Source organism: Pelobates fuscus, chromosome 10, assembly GCF_036172605.1.
Source record: "Pelobates fuscus isolate aPelFus1 chromosome 10, aPelFus1.pri, whole genome shotgun sequence".
In the NCBI taxonomy this organism is placed as follows: Eukaryota; Metazoa; Chordata; class Amphibia; order Anura; family Pelobatidae; genus Pelobates; species Pelobates fuscus.
The window spans coordinates 5,433,737-5,449,867 of NC_086326.1; positions in this window are offsets into that span (position 1 = coordinate 5,433,737).

The window sequence follows — 16,131 nt, forward strand, 5'->3', positions numbered from 1 at the left end:
CCCGTAACCAACCGGGCTGATCCCCCTCAAAAACCACCCCAATAGGAGCGTCTAAGAATTAAACCAAAATAATGAATACACTTTATTGAAAACAATTAATTAAAAAGCTAGAGACTCATAAATAAGTAGGTTCTTGATTACTGCAGGCGTATAACTGTAGTAGTTTGTATCCAAAAAATGTAACAATACAACTCATAACAGAGTTGTTAGTACAGGAGACACATATTACAATATATACTAAGCCATGCAGATAATCACTAGAAACCAACAAAAAACAGTATATTGTGCTGCAAAAAATGTACCAGAAATCGAAAGGACAGGGAGGAGTATATAGTGGAAAAAATAGAGGGAGAAAGAGTGACTTCCAACTACCCTTCATATATAGCCCAATGCCCCTCCTGTCTCAGGAACGGGCCGACCAAAGTCTCATTATAGCACAATAGAGACTGCCAAGTGAGTTCACTATGGTAATAAAAACAATGATGATGGCAACATCGGTAAAAGCCCGACGCGTTTCGGCGGTCTAACCGCCTTTCTCAAGGGCCAAACAAACCAAGTCAAGAGGTCCCCCCTCTCCAGTTAAGTAGCACGTATGCGCCGCCCATTCACCAGCTTGACGCCGTCATTGGTCCACAGTGGCCAATGGAGTCTAACCATCTCGCGGGGAGGGGGTGAGGTCAATGCGCATGCGCCAGAATATCGGCGCATGCGCGAGAAACATAGCCTTCTCGCAATCCCCCTCTCTCTCTGATTGTCTGCCAGGGAAGCGATCAGTGCGCATGTTTTTTGTTGGTTTCTAGTGATTATCTGCATGGCTTAGTATATATTGTAATATGTGTCTCCTTTACTAACAACTCTGTTATGAGTTGTATTGTTACATTTTTTGGATACAAACTGCTACAGTTATACGCCTGCAGTAATCAAGAACCTACTTATTTATGAGTCTCTAGCTTTTTAATTAATTGTTTTCAATAAAGTGTATTCATTATTTTGGTTTAATTCTTAGACGCTCCTATTGGGGTGGTTTTTGAGGGGGGATCAGCCCGGTTGGTTACGGGGTGATCCTGCCTCATTTTCTTCTCTTTACTTCTACTACATATAGGGTTATGCCCTTTTTGCCACCCCTATAACTAATTTTTTTGTACTCCCTACTAGGTTTCTCTCTTAGGGAGTACTTGTTTCTAACCTATTAATGATATTTGCAAGCATTTAATTTCATCTTATAAACTCTGCTATAATGGATTTTATATGTCTATATTTATATTTTTATATAATAAACATCTAAAAGACTAAACTATTGCTTCCAAGACAATCCTTATTTTATATTGTATTCTCAATTATTTATATATGTTAAATAGAGGCTGTCTTACACTAACTATATACAATTATGGCTAAGATATCTGTATGGTTAGCCCTCCTAAGTTCTATGCTTTAAGACGTTATAGTGGTAAATAAGGGAACCAGCCGCGGTTACAGATGTAATAGGAATAGCGTACCTGGTTTTGTTCAGGATTTTCTCGTGTTTGGAGGTAGAAATGTGTGTCTATTTCCTCTGGAGACCAAGGTGTTGCTCCAATTGGTCTTTCGATTGTCCCAGAATAAGGCTTCTCATTAGAGAAACACTTGAGTATTCCATAGCACACTTCATTCGCTATGGCAAAGAGTTACAAAATACAACATAAGGTGACAGTAGGTTAAAAGAATAACTATCACATTCATGTTTGAAACTCATATCCATCCATTAATCCATCCATCCATCCATCCATCTGTCCATCTATCCGTCCATCCTTTCCTCCCCTCCTCCCTTTCTTCCTTAAAGGTATGTCTATTGTTCTATTGATCCATCCATCCATCCAATCTATCAAAAAAACGTTATCAGGGCAAAACGTTTACAAAAAAATAAAAACAACAGCATAGAAACCAAAACTTCACTACCCTTTAAGAAATTAGGAAATGTATTCTTGGATAAAAAAAATAAATCAGATGTTTTCTTTCTATCTTCAGATATCGCTCAAATCAGCGCTGTCCATAAGGCTAACTAGTGTATCCAGGTTGGTAATTTGCTTGGGCAGACTATTTAGGCTTTTAGGGACAGATTAGAGAGCAGGGCAATGTGTTGGTTTGCTCTTTGACATAATAAGAATAGAATATTTAAATATAAAATATATAAAAAAAATCATCTAGGGTAACAATGAGAACTCTCCATGAACCACGAGAGAACTGTGCTCTCTCCCCAACTCGATGCTTGGAAGATGGGGATATTAAAAAAAGAATGTAGGATCTCTGGAGCACTCAAACCCCAAGAGTGAACAGTAGGGGACTGGAAATGACATGGCTTCTTCCTTCATCCCATATTCAGGGAGTGGAGGATTTAAGCCAACTAAACCAATCACAATCAATCCTAGCTCGAACCTGTAAAGTCTTCCTAGGTAAGCCATTCAAGATGTCAAGGCATCTGAAGTAAATGTTAAAGTATTTTTTTTCATTTAGTTTTTTGATAGATTAGACAAATCCCCTGAGGGTGTATTTGTTGCTAGAGAGGTGGAAAATTAGTTACTTATTTTAATTTAAGAAGGTGATGAGTTTTAAAGAGTAGTTTGCTCTTGTGGGGCTTGTGAAAATGTTTGAACTTGGTACCAGGGTTTTGAGCATTGTCTAGTCCTCTGGTGGGTGGGAAACGGTTTTCTGTAGAGTAAAATAACATGTTAATCTTCTGGTGTTTCTGTTTTTAGGATGAGGGGATTGGGTGTCTAGTCTATTGGCTTGGGAACTCTTCCAACCAACCATTTTCCGAATAACACTTCACACAAACATAATACATCATAATAAAATGGAAAAGTCGATTCTATGATGAAGGAGTTTAGAAAAATAGCTTGTTAAGAATAGTAATAGTTACAAAATTAAGAAGCAATTGATTGATGTGAGTCAAGGAGTTTACCATTTATGCAAGATGCTAACTTGTTCCAGATTACTAAATACAATACAGAAACCAACTTCTAACATTAATTCTAAAGCTGCAGAACGTAAATTAATTTGTAACTGGTTAAACTTTATATTTCTAATGCAATACAGTAATTTAACCCATGGCCATATAGGGTTGTGAGGGAAGGGATTAATTTAAAACAGGAAACTTGTATAATATTCATTACCAAGCAGTGACAAGTTTAAACTAAAGACGTGCAAACCAAATATCATTAGTACAGTTTCACTTATAAGTAATCCATTAAACACAACAAGAGATGCTACAAAAATGTCTGTTTTGGGACTTTTTATTCACTAAGTTTACAAAAAAAAAGAGAACTAGAGGGGTTTTATCCAACATTTTGGAAATTCAAAAATCTAGAAATACAAATTGGGGTAAAAAACAAACAAACCGAGACTGTATCTAAACTGGCAATTTTTTATTTTGTTTTGAAATTTAGCATGTTTGTTTACAATTCCCTACAATGCAGTAATAACCAAACAGTGGCTTGTGAAGTCTTGACAAATGCCAAGTACAGATTTTCCCAGTATGATTGTAACGTGAATTTTGTAAGACTGATGTCAAATCATCATAACACACTGTGAATGAATAGACCCCAAACCATTTGGAGGAGGGCAACGTGTTCCCCAGTCTAAGCCTTCTCCAAAAACGTAAACGGTTTCCAAATCTGTATCCCACGCGGTATGAAAAAAATGCAATGGAAAACAATATCCAGAACTAAAATGGGTAATGATGGTACGGTAATCAACGTATGGCTCGTAGAATGTGAAATATGGCGGCAAGGCTGGTTTACAATATTTATACTCATTAACACATCACTGAATGGTTACTTTTGTTTATTTACATGTTTTTTATTCAGACTGTTTTTATGTTGTTTTTTTATCTCTACTCTGACATATTTGTTTTTTTATTTTCCAAAACACATTATTATGTTCAGATGGCTTGTTACACATGTGCACTTACCTAACAATCCACCTGTTAAAGGTACACAGAGCAGAGCCAGCACCTTGATAGATAGGAATGTACCCAGGGTAAAACGTTTCATCTTAATCTTCTTAAAAAACAAACACAAAAAGCAATATATTAATTAGTCAGTAACGGCTGGACACAGTAAATTCATATTGGTAAAATGTCTGTACATCATCCAATATATAGAAATACAACAATGACAGATAAATAGCTTTTAATTATAGATGTATGGATAAATAGTCACTTGATATCAGATTTGAGATGTCCTCAGTTCGGAAAGTGATTTAAATAATAGCATATGGATCAAAGCATATCGAAGTGAAAACATATTTCTACAGTCAATTAACAGTCCATGTCACAAGGAATCTGCTGAAAGCGTAGCTCACCAGTGCGACCGGTTCTCAGTGATTTTCAGAAACATGTTAACGTGTCTGCTTTTATGTAGAAGCTAAAGGGAAGAAAAATGATGTTGGAAAGACTGTGTCCAATCAAAGATTGCCAGTTATGTCAGAGCTCATACGACATAACTTGGGACTCAACCAGTAATTAATATATTATTACTCGTAAAAGAAATGACAATATACAAGGAAAAACCCTGGAGGTAAAATAAACTCTATCCCAAAGTAAATCTTGTCTAGTGTCACGCAATGTGCAGCTAGGGAGTTCGCATGTCTCATAGTGTCAATAACCACAATATGTGCACTATGTTACACCCACCTAAAAAGTATGCCCTCCAAAAAAAAAGACAAATTAGCAAACAACAAAAAATATATAAGTGAGGTGTAAAAAGGATGATATCACCAAAAATAAGAGGTGATATAACAGGACACAAATATAGTGCAGATGGTAAGTTTAAAAAACAAACTGTGTGGTCTGGTCTCATTTACAACACACAGATCAGCTACAGATCCGTTATACACAGAGACATGCTCATTTTAACCTCTATGCTGTAAGTGCATTCTAATAAATCGTGTTTTTTAAACTTACCATCTGCACTATATTTGTGTTTTCTATCTTTCCATCTCAAGCTCTAATACACTACGCCTGAAGTCATTTGAATCTACAGACGTTCGAGCATGGTTTAGATGGGCTGGAAATCATTTACCATCTTGTGAGTGCATTTTATACCTTGTAGGCTAATTGGTATCTGATGATATTACCCTATGCCAGTTTTATTTTCTTCTAGATATTTGGACAGTTTTATTCCTTGTTATATCAAGGTGGTATCAATCTCTTATTTGTTGGTGATATCATCTTTTGTATACCTCACTTATATATTTTTTATTGCTTACTAATTTACAGCTAAATTGCATATCTCAGAGTATGCTGCAATGTGCAGCTAGGGTGCATGTCTCATAGTATCTTGCAATGCACAGCTATGGTGCATGTGTCATAGTATCCTGCAATGTGCAGCAAGGGTGCATGTCTCATAGTATCTTGCAATGTGCAGCTAGGGTGCATGTCTCATAGTATCCTGCAATGTGCAGCTAGGGTGCATGTCTCATAGTATCCTGCAATGTGCAGCAAGGGTGCATGTCTCATAGTATCCTGCAATGTGCAGCTAGGGTGCATGTCACATAGTATCCTGCAATGTGCAGCTAGGGTGCATGTCACATAGTATCCTGCAATGCACAGCTAGGATGCATGTCTCATAGTATCCTGCAATGCGCAGCTAGGGTTCATGTCTCATAGTATCCTGCAATGCACAGCTAGGGTGCATGTCTCATAGTATCCTGCAATGTGCAGCTAGGGTGCATGTCTCATTGTATCCTGCAATGTGCAGCTAGGGTTCATGTCTCATTGTATCCTGCAATGTGCAGCTAGGGTGCATGTCTCATAGTATCCTGCAATGCACAGCTAGGGTGCATGTCTCATAGTATCCTGCAATGTGCAGCTAGGGTGCATGTCTCATTGTATCCTGCAATGTGCAGCTCGGGTGCATGTCTCATAGTTGTCAGGGTACCTGTGGTCTCTACCTCCGAAAGAGGTAGAGACTTAGCTGTTCCTTCATCCAGACGGCCTGATGGCTCCCTTCCCCACGGTCTATCCGGTCATGCAAGGCCGGCCGCGAGGGAGTGACTGCCTTTTACAGCATCTAGGCAGGAAATTGTCATCAGGACACTCCCCCGGAACGACCTGTCACTCAATTGCTGCAGGACCAATCAGGAAGCCTCGGAGGCGTGGTTACTGCTCTGAACAGGGTATTTAACAGAGCTTCTTTCATTAGCTCATTGCCCTGTCGTGGTTCTAGCTTGTTCTAGTCACTCAGTGCTTGTGTATTCTATTATCCCTTTTGGTTTTGACCCGGCTTGTTTACCTTACTCTGCTTTTCTCTGTTACCCTTGATTCGGCTTATCTCTCGATTACCTGTCTTCTGTTACCCTCGACCTCGGCTTGTCTTTGACCATTCTATACTGTACTACTTACGTTAGTCCGGCCATTCTAAGGTCCGGTATACGTATCTGGCTACTGTTTGTACTCTGCGTGTTGGATCCCTGTCCCGATCCTGACATTACGACAGGGCCAATGGATCCTGCAAGTACAAACAGTCAGCTGGCTTCTCCTGATCCTAGGTTTGAAGCCATGGATCACAGAATGGATCAGATGGCGCTTGCGCTACAGGCTCTATTATCTCGTGCCAATAACCCACCAGAGGAGATACGTAATACCCCTGTTTCTCCTGTCGGTTCAGGTCTAGAGGTAGCCACAGTGGGTGCTTCTTCTCGCATTACCCCCCCAGTACGCTATGGTGGGGCTCCTGAGAAGTGTCGTGGTTTCTTAAACCAAATTAGTATCCACTTTGAATTGCAACCTCGCTCTTATCCTACAGATAGGGCAAAGGTAGGATTTATTATCACCCTACTTATTGAGAAAGCTCTGAGATGGGCCAACCCATTATGGGAGAACGATAACCCATTAGTTTATAACTATAACGCCTTTGTAACTGCTTTTAGAAGAACATTTGACCCTCCAGGTAGAAAGGTTAATGCCGCCAGATTACTGTTGCGTCTTAAACAGGAGAACCAAACACTGGTGGATTATGCACTAGAGTTCAGGTCTCTGGCGTCGGAGGTCAAGTGGAATGAGCAGGCGTATATGGATGTATTTTTGAATGGCTTATCTGAAGTAATCCTTGATGAGGTTGCTACCAGAGAACTCCCTGAGAATTTAGAGGATTTAATTTCGTTCATCTCTCGTATAGATGAACGTTTAAGAGAGAGACAGAACACTCGAGAGAGGAACTGGAGACCTTCTTTTAGGTTAGCCCCCGCTTCTCCAAGTCCTGACTCCACGGTATCTTTGCTTCCTGAACCTATGCAGATAGGGTATACCCGCCTCTCTGAGGAGGAAAGACAGTACAGGAGAAGAGAGGGTTTGTGTATGTATTGTGGAGTTAAGGGTCATTTACTCTCGAACTGTTCTAACCGCCCGGGAAACGCTCGCACCTAAGTCCCTCTAGAGGACAGGCCTTGGGTGTTTCTATTTTGTCCTCTACTCCTAATTATAAAGATCACAGGCTTCTGCTACCAGTTTCCTTAACTTGCGGGAGGGAAGTAGTAAGGGCTATGGCTTTGATAGATTCCGGTGCTGCTGAGAATTTTATCGACCAAGCCTTTGCCAGTAAAAACAATTTCCCATCCCAGCTAAGGGAGACACCCTTGGCCATTGAGGCCATAGATGGTAGACCACTACTAGACCCTGTTATCTTTCGTGAGACCATACCCATTGAGTTAGGTGTTGGTGTCCTACACGTGGAGAATTTATCTCTTCTGCTCATTTCGTCTCCTTCCGTTCCCATAGTTCTGGGGTACCCATGGTTGAAAGAACATAACCCTATTATCGATTGGGAGTTAGGGGAGATACTCTCGTGGGGCCAGGGCTGCAGGGATCGGTGTCTGTGCAAGGTTTCTCCATTAGCTAATATTAACATACAGGAGAATCCTACTCAGTCCACAGAGAGACAAATACCAGACCTTTACCTAGACTTAAGGGCAGTGTTTGACAAGAAGAATGCAGATTCTTTGCCGCCACACAGGTCATTTGACTGTAAAATTAAGCTTCTACCCGGGACTATGCCTCCGAGGGGCCATGTATATCCTTTGTCTGTTCAGGAAAACTCGGTTCTAGAGGAGTATATTCAGGAGAATTTAGAAAAGGGATTTATCAGGAGGTCTTCTTCTCCGGCCGGGGCGGGGTTCTTTTTCATTAAGAAGAAGGATGGCACGCTGAGACCTTGTATCGATTGCCGAGGCTTGAATAAAATAACTGTCAGAAATGCCTATCCTATCCCACTGATTACTGAGTTATTTGATCGTCTTAAGGGCTCCAAAATCTTCACCAAGTTAGATTTTAGAGGGGCTTACAATTTGGTGAGAATCCAGCAAGGTCACGAGTGGATGACGGCATTCAATACCCTGTATGGCCATTACGAATACACTGTTATGCCATTTGGACTATGCAATGCTCCTGCAGTATTTCAAGATTTGATTAATGAGGTACTTAGGGAGTTTCAGCATGATTGTGTTATTGTTTACCTGGACGACATACTAATACACTCTAAGGAGATTGAGACTCACCATAGACAGGTCAGAAAGGTGTTACACAAACTTCTACAACATGGTCTATACTGCAAATTGGAGAAGTGCAGTTTTGATCAGGCTCAGGTAGACTTTCTTGGGTACGTGATTTCTGGGGAAGGTTTTAAAATGGATCCTGGTAAACTCCAATCTATTTTAGACTGGCCTTTGCCCAAAGGACTCAAGGCTATCCAAAGGTTTATTGGGTTTTCCAACTACTATAGGCGCTTCATTAAGGGTTACTCCTCTATCATTGTGCCTATTACCAATATGACCAAACAAGGGGCTGATACTAAGTTCTGGTCTGAGGAAGCTCTTGGTGCTTTTAAGACTCTCAAGGAACTTTTTGCCTCAGCTCCCATTCTAGTTCATCCTGATACGACTCTGCCTTTCTTGCTCGAGGTCGATGCTTCTGAGACAGGAGTTGGGGCTGTTCTGTCTCAAAGGTTAGGGGTGGATAAACCGTTACACCCTTGTGGTTTCTTCTCTAAAAAATTTTCTGGGCCTGAGAGCAGATATGACATCGGGGAGAGGGAATTGTTAGCGGTCATTAAGGCTTTAAAGGAGTGGAGACATTTACTGGAAGGGACACTACACCCTGTTACTATTCTAACGGATCATAAGAACTTGTCTTATATTGGGGAGGCGAAGCGCTTGTCCGCCAGGCAGGCTCGCTGGGCCTTGTTCCTCACTCACTTTAATTATGTACTTACGTATAGACCTGGTTCTAAGAACTCTAAAGCCGATGCATTGTCTCGTCAATATGAACCATCCACTATAACTGAACCACTTCTGTCCTCCATAGTTCCTAAGGGGAATATCATCGCGAACACGAATCTCAGGATTCACTCTCCATTGCTTTCTGAGATCATGAAGTTTCAGCATTTGGCACCCAAACAGACCCCTGGGGATCGACACTTCGTTCCTGCCGCTCTCCAACTGACATAACAGTAAGGTGGCTGGGCATCCTGGCATCCGCAAGACTTATGCGCTGGTCTCTAAAGATTTTTGGTGGCCTGACTTACGCAAGGATATTAAGGAATTCATCGGGGCATGTGAAGTTTGTACCAAGACCAAGCTACCCCATTCGCTTCCATGCGGATTTCTACACCCTTTAGAGGTTCCTGAAAAGCCTTGGTCCTGCCTGGCAATGGACTTCATTGTTGATTTGCCTATCTCTAAAAAGCAGACTGTCATCCTCACTGTGGTAGACAGATTTACTAAAATGGCTCACTTCATTCCCTTACCTAAACTCCCATCTTCGCCCGAATTAGCGGAGATATTCACCAGGGAGATTTTCCATTTGCATGGGATACCTTCCCAGATTGTCTCTGACAGAGGCTCCCAATTTGTTTCCCGTTTTTGGAGATCATTCTGCTCCCAACTAGGCATCAAATTGAATTTCTCCTCTGCCTATCATCCTCAGTCCAATGGAGCTGCTGAACGCACTAACCAAAAAGTTGAACAATATTTACGTTGTTTCGTTTCAGAACACCAGGACGATTGGGTCGGTTTGATTCCTTGGGCGGAGTTTGCACATAACAATCTCATTTGTGATTCTACGCATTCTAGCCCTTTTTTCTTGAATTATGGCTTTCATCCTTCCATCCTTCCTTCGGAGTCTTCTTCTCAAGGGATACCGTCGGTGGATGTTCATGTTGCCAATTTAAGAGAGTTGTGGGATCAAACTCGACAAATCCTTCTGCACAATTCTACGCTGGTTAAAAAACACGCTGACAAACGTAGAAGGGCAGCACCGGTGTTTGTTCCAGGCGATAGAGTGTGGTTAAGTACTAGAAACATTCGGTTAAAAGTGCCGTCCATGAAGTTTGCTCCTCGATATATTGGACCTTACAGGGTACTGTCTCAAATTAACCCAGTTGCGTATCGTTTAGCGTTGCCTAATGCCTTACGCATTCCTAATTCATTTCATGTTTCCTTGCTAAAACCATTAATATGTAACAGGTTCTCCTCCACGATCGCCCCTCCCCGCTCAGTTCAGGTGGAGGGTCAGGAGGAGTATGAGGTCAATTCCATCGTTGATTCTCGAATCTCCTGGGGGAAACTGCAATATCTGGTCGATTGGAAGGGTTATGGTCCTGAGGAGAGAAGTTGGGTACCTCAGGAGGAGGTGCATGCTCCCCGTCTCCGCAGGGCGTTTCACTCTCGATTCCCTTCTCGCCCTGGTGTATTCCGCCCGGTGGGCGTATCTGAGAGGGGGGGTACTGTCAGGGTACCTGTGGTCTCTACCTCTGAAAAAGGTAGAGACTTAGCTGTTCCTTCATCCAGACGGCCTGATGGCTCCCTTCCCCACGGTCTATCCGGTCATGCAAGGCCGGCCGCGAGGGAGTGACTGCCTTTTACAGCATCTAGGCAGGAAATTGTCATCAGGACACTCCCCCGGAACGACCTGTCACTCAATTGCTGCAGGACCAATCAGGAAGCCTCAGAGGCGTGGTTACTGCTCTGAACAGGGTATTTAACAGAGCTTCTTTCATTAGCTCATTGCCCTGTCGTGGTTCTAGCTTGTTCTAGTCACTCAGTGCTTGTGTATTCTATTATCCCTTTTGGTTTTGACCCGGCTTGTTTACCTTACTCTGCTTTTCTCTGTTACCCTTGATTCGGCTTATCTCTCGATTACCTGTCTTCTGTTACCCTCGACCTCGGCTTGTCTTTGACCATTCTATACTGTACTACTTACGTTAGTCCGGCCATTCTAAGGTCCGGTATACGTATCTGGCTACTGTTTGTACTCTGCGTGTTGGATCCCTGTCCCGATCCTGACAATAGTATCCTGCGATGGGCAGCTAGGTTGCATGTCTCAGAGTATCCTGTGATGTGTAGCTAGGGCGCATGTCTCATTGTATCCTTAGATGTGCAGCGAGGGAGCATGTCTCATAGTATCCTGTGATTTGAAGCTAGGGTGCATTTTTCATAGTATCCTGCGATGGGCAGCTAGGGTGCATGTCTCATAGAATCCTGTGATGGGCAGCTAGGGCACATGTCTCATTGTATCCTGCGATGTGCAGCGAGGGAGCATGTCTCATAGTATCCTGTGATTTGAAGCTAGGGTGCATTTTTCATAGTATCCTGTGATGTGCAGCTAGGATGCATGTCTCATAGTATCCTGCAATGATGGGCCAACAGGGTAGGTGCTATGACAAGGTGGATGTGGGATGACAGGGTAGGGGGCTGTGAGAGAGTGGGGGGACTGTGAGAGTGTAGGGGGTCTGTGACAGGGTGTGAGGGGGTCTGGAACAATGTAGAGGCCTCATAGTATCCCACATCTATAGGGCTCCCAATGTGAGAGGGTAGGGGGCCTGTGACATGGGGGGGCTGTGAGTGGGTAGGGGTGCTGAGACGGTGGGGGTGTGTGAGAGGGTGGGAGGGTCTGTGACAAGGTGGATGTGGGGTGACAGGGTGTGGAGGGGCTTATAAATAACAAACATTTTTTTTTTATTAAATTGATTTCCTGGTGGTCCGGTGGGATGGCTCTATCCCTGGTGGTCCGGTGGATTCCCCTGGTGGTCCGGTGGGCTGACTCTTCAGTCACCTGGCGGAGCTGCAGACCACGTGGTAAGTCTTACGATCTCCTGTCAGAAAGTTGTCGTGGTAACCCACGCAAACGCTCTGATTGACTGGAGATCCAGCGATATCTCAGTCTGCAGCTCTGCACCTGGTGCAGGTGCTGACAGTAGGACGGCTCTCTTCCAAGGCAGAATGTATGGAGAGGCAAGCCGCCGAGCCCCGTCATGTGTCGGGCCCTCGGTCATAGACCGAAGACCCCACAGATCAGTCTGCCCTAAGGCGACTTAGGCGACCTCAAGGCAACTGTCAGTGCGAGGCCTTAGGCGGCCTCCAAAATCGCCTAATTAGAGTGCCGCCTCTAGTCTCTTAGTAACTTGTGATGTGCAGCTAGGTCGTTTATCTTATAGTATCCTGCGGTGTGCAACTAGAAGCATGTCTCATATTATCACATAATATGCAGATAGGGTGCATGTCTCATCATTCATTACAATTTCTAGGTCACAGTGTTTTTTATGTTAATCATCAGGTTTGATATTGTCTTGCACAGTTGTGCGGTTAAATTTTTGCTAGAGAAGGATCGCCTTGCGCCAATATTGATGGTAAACTGACACACGACATCACTTACGCCAGAGACAGATCGCTTTGCGTCAATATTGATGTTGGTGTGAAGTATGACATTGCAATGTGTATGAGATTCATGTTGGGAATAGACAGGTAATCTGACAAAAACATTATGAAATGCATTCCTTGAGATCAGCCTCCATTGGCAATCTCATCAGCTCCTTTGGCTTCCAATATCATTTTCATGCGGATGACACGCAAATCTATCTCTCCTATGCCAGTCTCTCACTGCCCCTCTTGACTCTTGCCTCTGACTGTTAGGGCAGAAATTCACGGCTGCAGACCTCCTTGAAACTCCAACCAGCACAAACACACCTACAAGCAGCTCGGGAGAAATGACTGATACACAACACACGGTTTCAAATAATATCTCGAAATGAATTGGCTTCAGTCAGGGTTTATATAAAAAACAGATTGCTTAGCACTACATCATATTACACAGAGTCAGCAATTCAGCAAATATTTTGGATCATTGAAAGAAAAATGTGTTCATGGTCACAAGGTAGACATCAGTTGATAAGATGGCAGATCACTACTTTCTAAAAATGTAATTGTACATCTTTCATTTAACTGTAGACATTGTTTCATGACATATTTAATCAGTTTGAAGAATAGAAATGTGCAAGGGCAAAAAATTCTGCTTGGTTTGTAAATTCAGGTAAGAATTTTTTTTGGCAGTTTGCCAATTTTGTTTGGTTCTGCACTTCCAAAATTCGGAACTTTGGCAATTCGGGACTTCGGCAATTCGTGATTTTGGAAATTCTGAAAATCTGTAGGGCTCCCTAAACCTACCCCTACACCTAACCCTATCCCTACCCCTAACCCCCTCTTTAACCCTAAACCTACCCCTAACCATAACCACCACAACCACTTACACATCTATAGGGCTCCCAGTGCCAGGATTGTCACCACAACCACTTACACATCTGTAGGGCTCCCAGTGCCAGGATTACCACCACAACCACTTACACATCTATAGGGCTCCCAGTATCAGGAATTAGCTTATTGGTCAAGATACCTGTCATCATTCATGTAATTTACCCTCCCTCTCTCTTGTTTTGCAACTTTTCAGAACTTTGGCAATTCGGGACTTCAGCAATTCGGTTCGGTTCGGCACTTTGGAAATTCGGCACTTCGGACATTTGGAAGCCTCCGAATGTCCGAATTGCCCGAAATTCATCTGAATTCACATTCGGAGCGAAACGAATTGCACATGTCTATTGCAGTATATATCTCTTACTTCCTCAAAGTATATTGCTGGACATACATACATACTTCCCCATTTAGAGAAAATGTGTTTGTAGATGCAACAGAACACCTTAATTAACAAATAAATAGTGTAACGGAGCTCCAGTACTCCGACCGAGTACCTCCGCCAAGTCTGCTTCCTTGTAGCTATCAGGGACCCTGAAAACTTCAGACGACACAGGATGAAGGTTAAACAGCAACTCCTTTATCAATCAGCACACATGCAGCAAAACAACTCCTCCTCAGAGGAAAACAAAATGACAGTTAAAGACAGACAGTGTTTGAAAATATGACAGTTATTAAGGGTTTTAAACTGGTGTTCTAGGAGGGAGGGGAATAAAACAGTCAAACTAAGTCCATAAAACAGGGTTTTTCTTCACACTCTGCATCCGAAGTGCATAGCAAAACCGCAGATCCTTTGTCAGAGCATTTAAAGGGCCAGAACCAGTCTAATAAAATCCACTATGCTCAAATAACATACAGTTCAAATACAGGCAATAATCAATGCAAAAGTCTCTTGTGGCTGCTTCTGCCACAATGCTCCCCCAGAACCAAGCCGGCATACACAGTCTGATCCCAACGGATCTGCTTGGGGATGTCCGGAGGAGTGCTCACAAAAAGCTGTTTCTATGCTTTTTCTGCATCAGAAGTAATTCTCCTGCAAGGGCCCTACTTTTACAATCCCAAACATGAAAAATCTGGAGTTAGATAGCAACCATGCTAACTCTGTTTAAAGACAATCTCTAATACTTTCCATAAATACATTTCATACACTTACACAGGAAGAATGTTACATTCTAATATTCAAAAAGGCATATTATTTTATACGCAAGTCAACATGTTTCTTTTTATGTTTCCGTTCTCTTTTGCGCCTGTTAGATTGCTGGTGATGCTTGGCTGGTTTACTGGACGCGACGGCAGTAGTATCCCAAGACCTTACACTTCTCACAAAGATGCTGTGGATGCTCTTTACTCTGATCAGACACATCAAGGCCATCTGTTTTTTCTAAAGGTCTCTGTTTGTGAGGGTATACGTTGATGTGACACTTTATGCATTCTTGACCCATATTAGCCCAAGAATTTCCACTCATCCATTTTCTTTTGCACGTTGGGCACTTGTATTCCCCGAAGCATCGCTTCTTTCCTCGGTATGGGGTTAGTCCTTCACCTTTTGGACGAGCCTGAGCCTCAGAGTCGGTGGGTGGTGCCGTGGTGCGAGCCTGTTGACGGGTGACGACTGGGTAAGCCTCCGGTGGGGTTGGTCGTGTAACAAAAGCGGAGGTTAGCTCCCCCAAGTCATTCCCCAGAATAACATCCGCAGGCAAGTACTGCATCATCCCCACTTCCACTTGCCCCGACCCCGCTACCCAATCCAAATGTACTTTGGCAGTGGGAATTTTGTAAATCGCTCCCCCTGCCACCCGGACTGCCACATATTCTCCAGTGAGCTGGTGCTTGGGGACTAGGTGATTGCGAACCAGGGTTATGGTGGCCCCAGAATCGCGCAGACCCTGAAGGCGTTTTCCCTCTACGTGTACCCCTTGGCGGTGTCCCTGTCGGTTGTCAGTAGCATGGATGGACATTACATCGTGCAAAACGCCCAGGGGTTCATCAGCCGACTCAAGCGGCACTCCTGGCAAAGTTGGCTCTGTATGATAATAATGGGCAGCTGCCCGCGTGGCCATATTCTGCCGGAGCTGATTCCAGCTCTGGCGGCTCCGGTTTTGGGTGCACTCCCGGGCCATGTGCCCCCATTGCTTACAGGCATGGCACTGGATGTTGGCCCTGCCATTATAACGGGAGTGGGGAGGTTGTCCCACAAGTGCTGGTCTGGATGGTGCTGTCGCTGGGGCAGGAGCAATAACTGGAAACGGTTGCGGGTTGGGTTTTGCATACCCTCGGTTATTATTTTTATGATGCCTCCTAGCATCATAATGTTGGTCGGCCAATCGTGCCGCTTCGGTTAGGGTGTGAGGATTTCGGTCATTCACCCATTCTTGAGCCTCTAGTGCCAGGCCATTACAAAACTGCTCCAGTAGCAACATCTGGCGTAACTCCTCCATGGTGGTAGCTCTGCTGGCTTGTATCCAGCCTTGTGAGGCTTGGTCAAGCTTGTGTGCCCACTCCGCATGTGAGTCTTTGTCCCCTTTTTCCAATTCTCGGAACTTGCGCCGGTATGCCTCTGGGGTAATGGCATACCTTTCT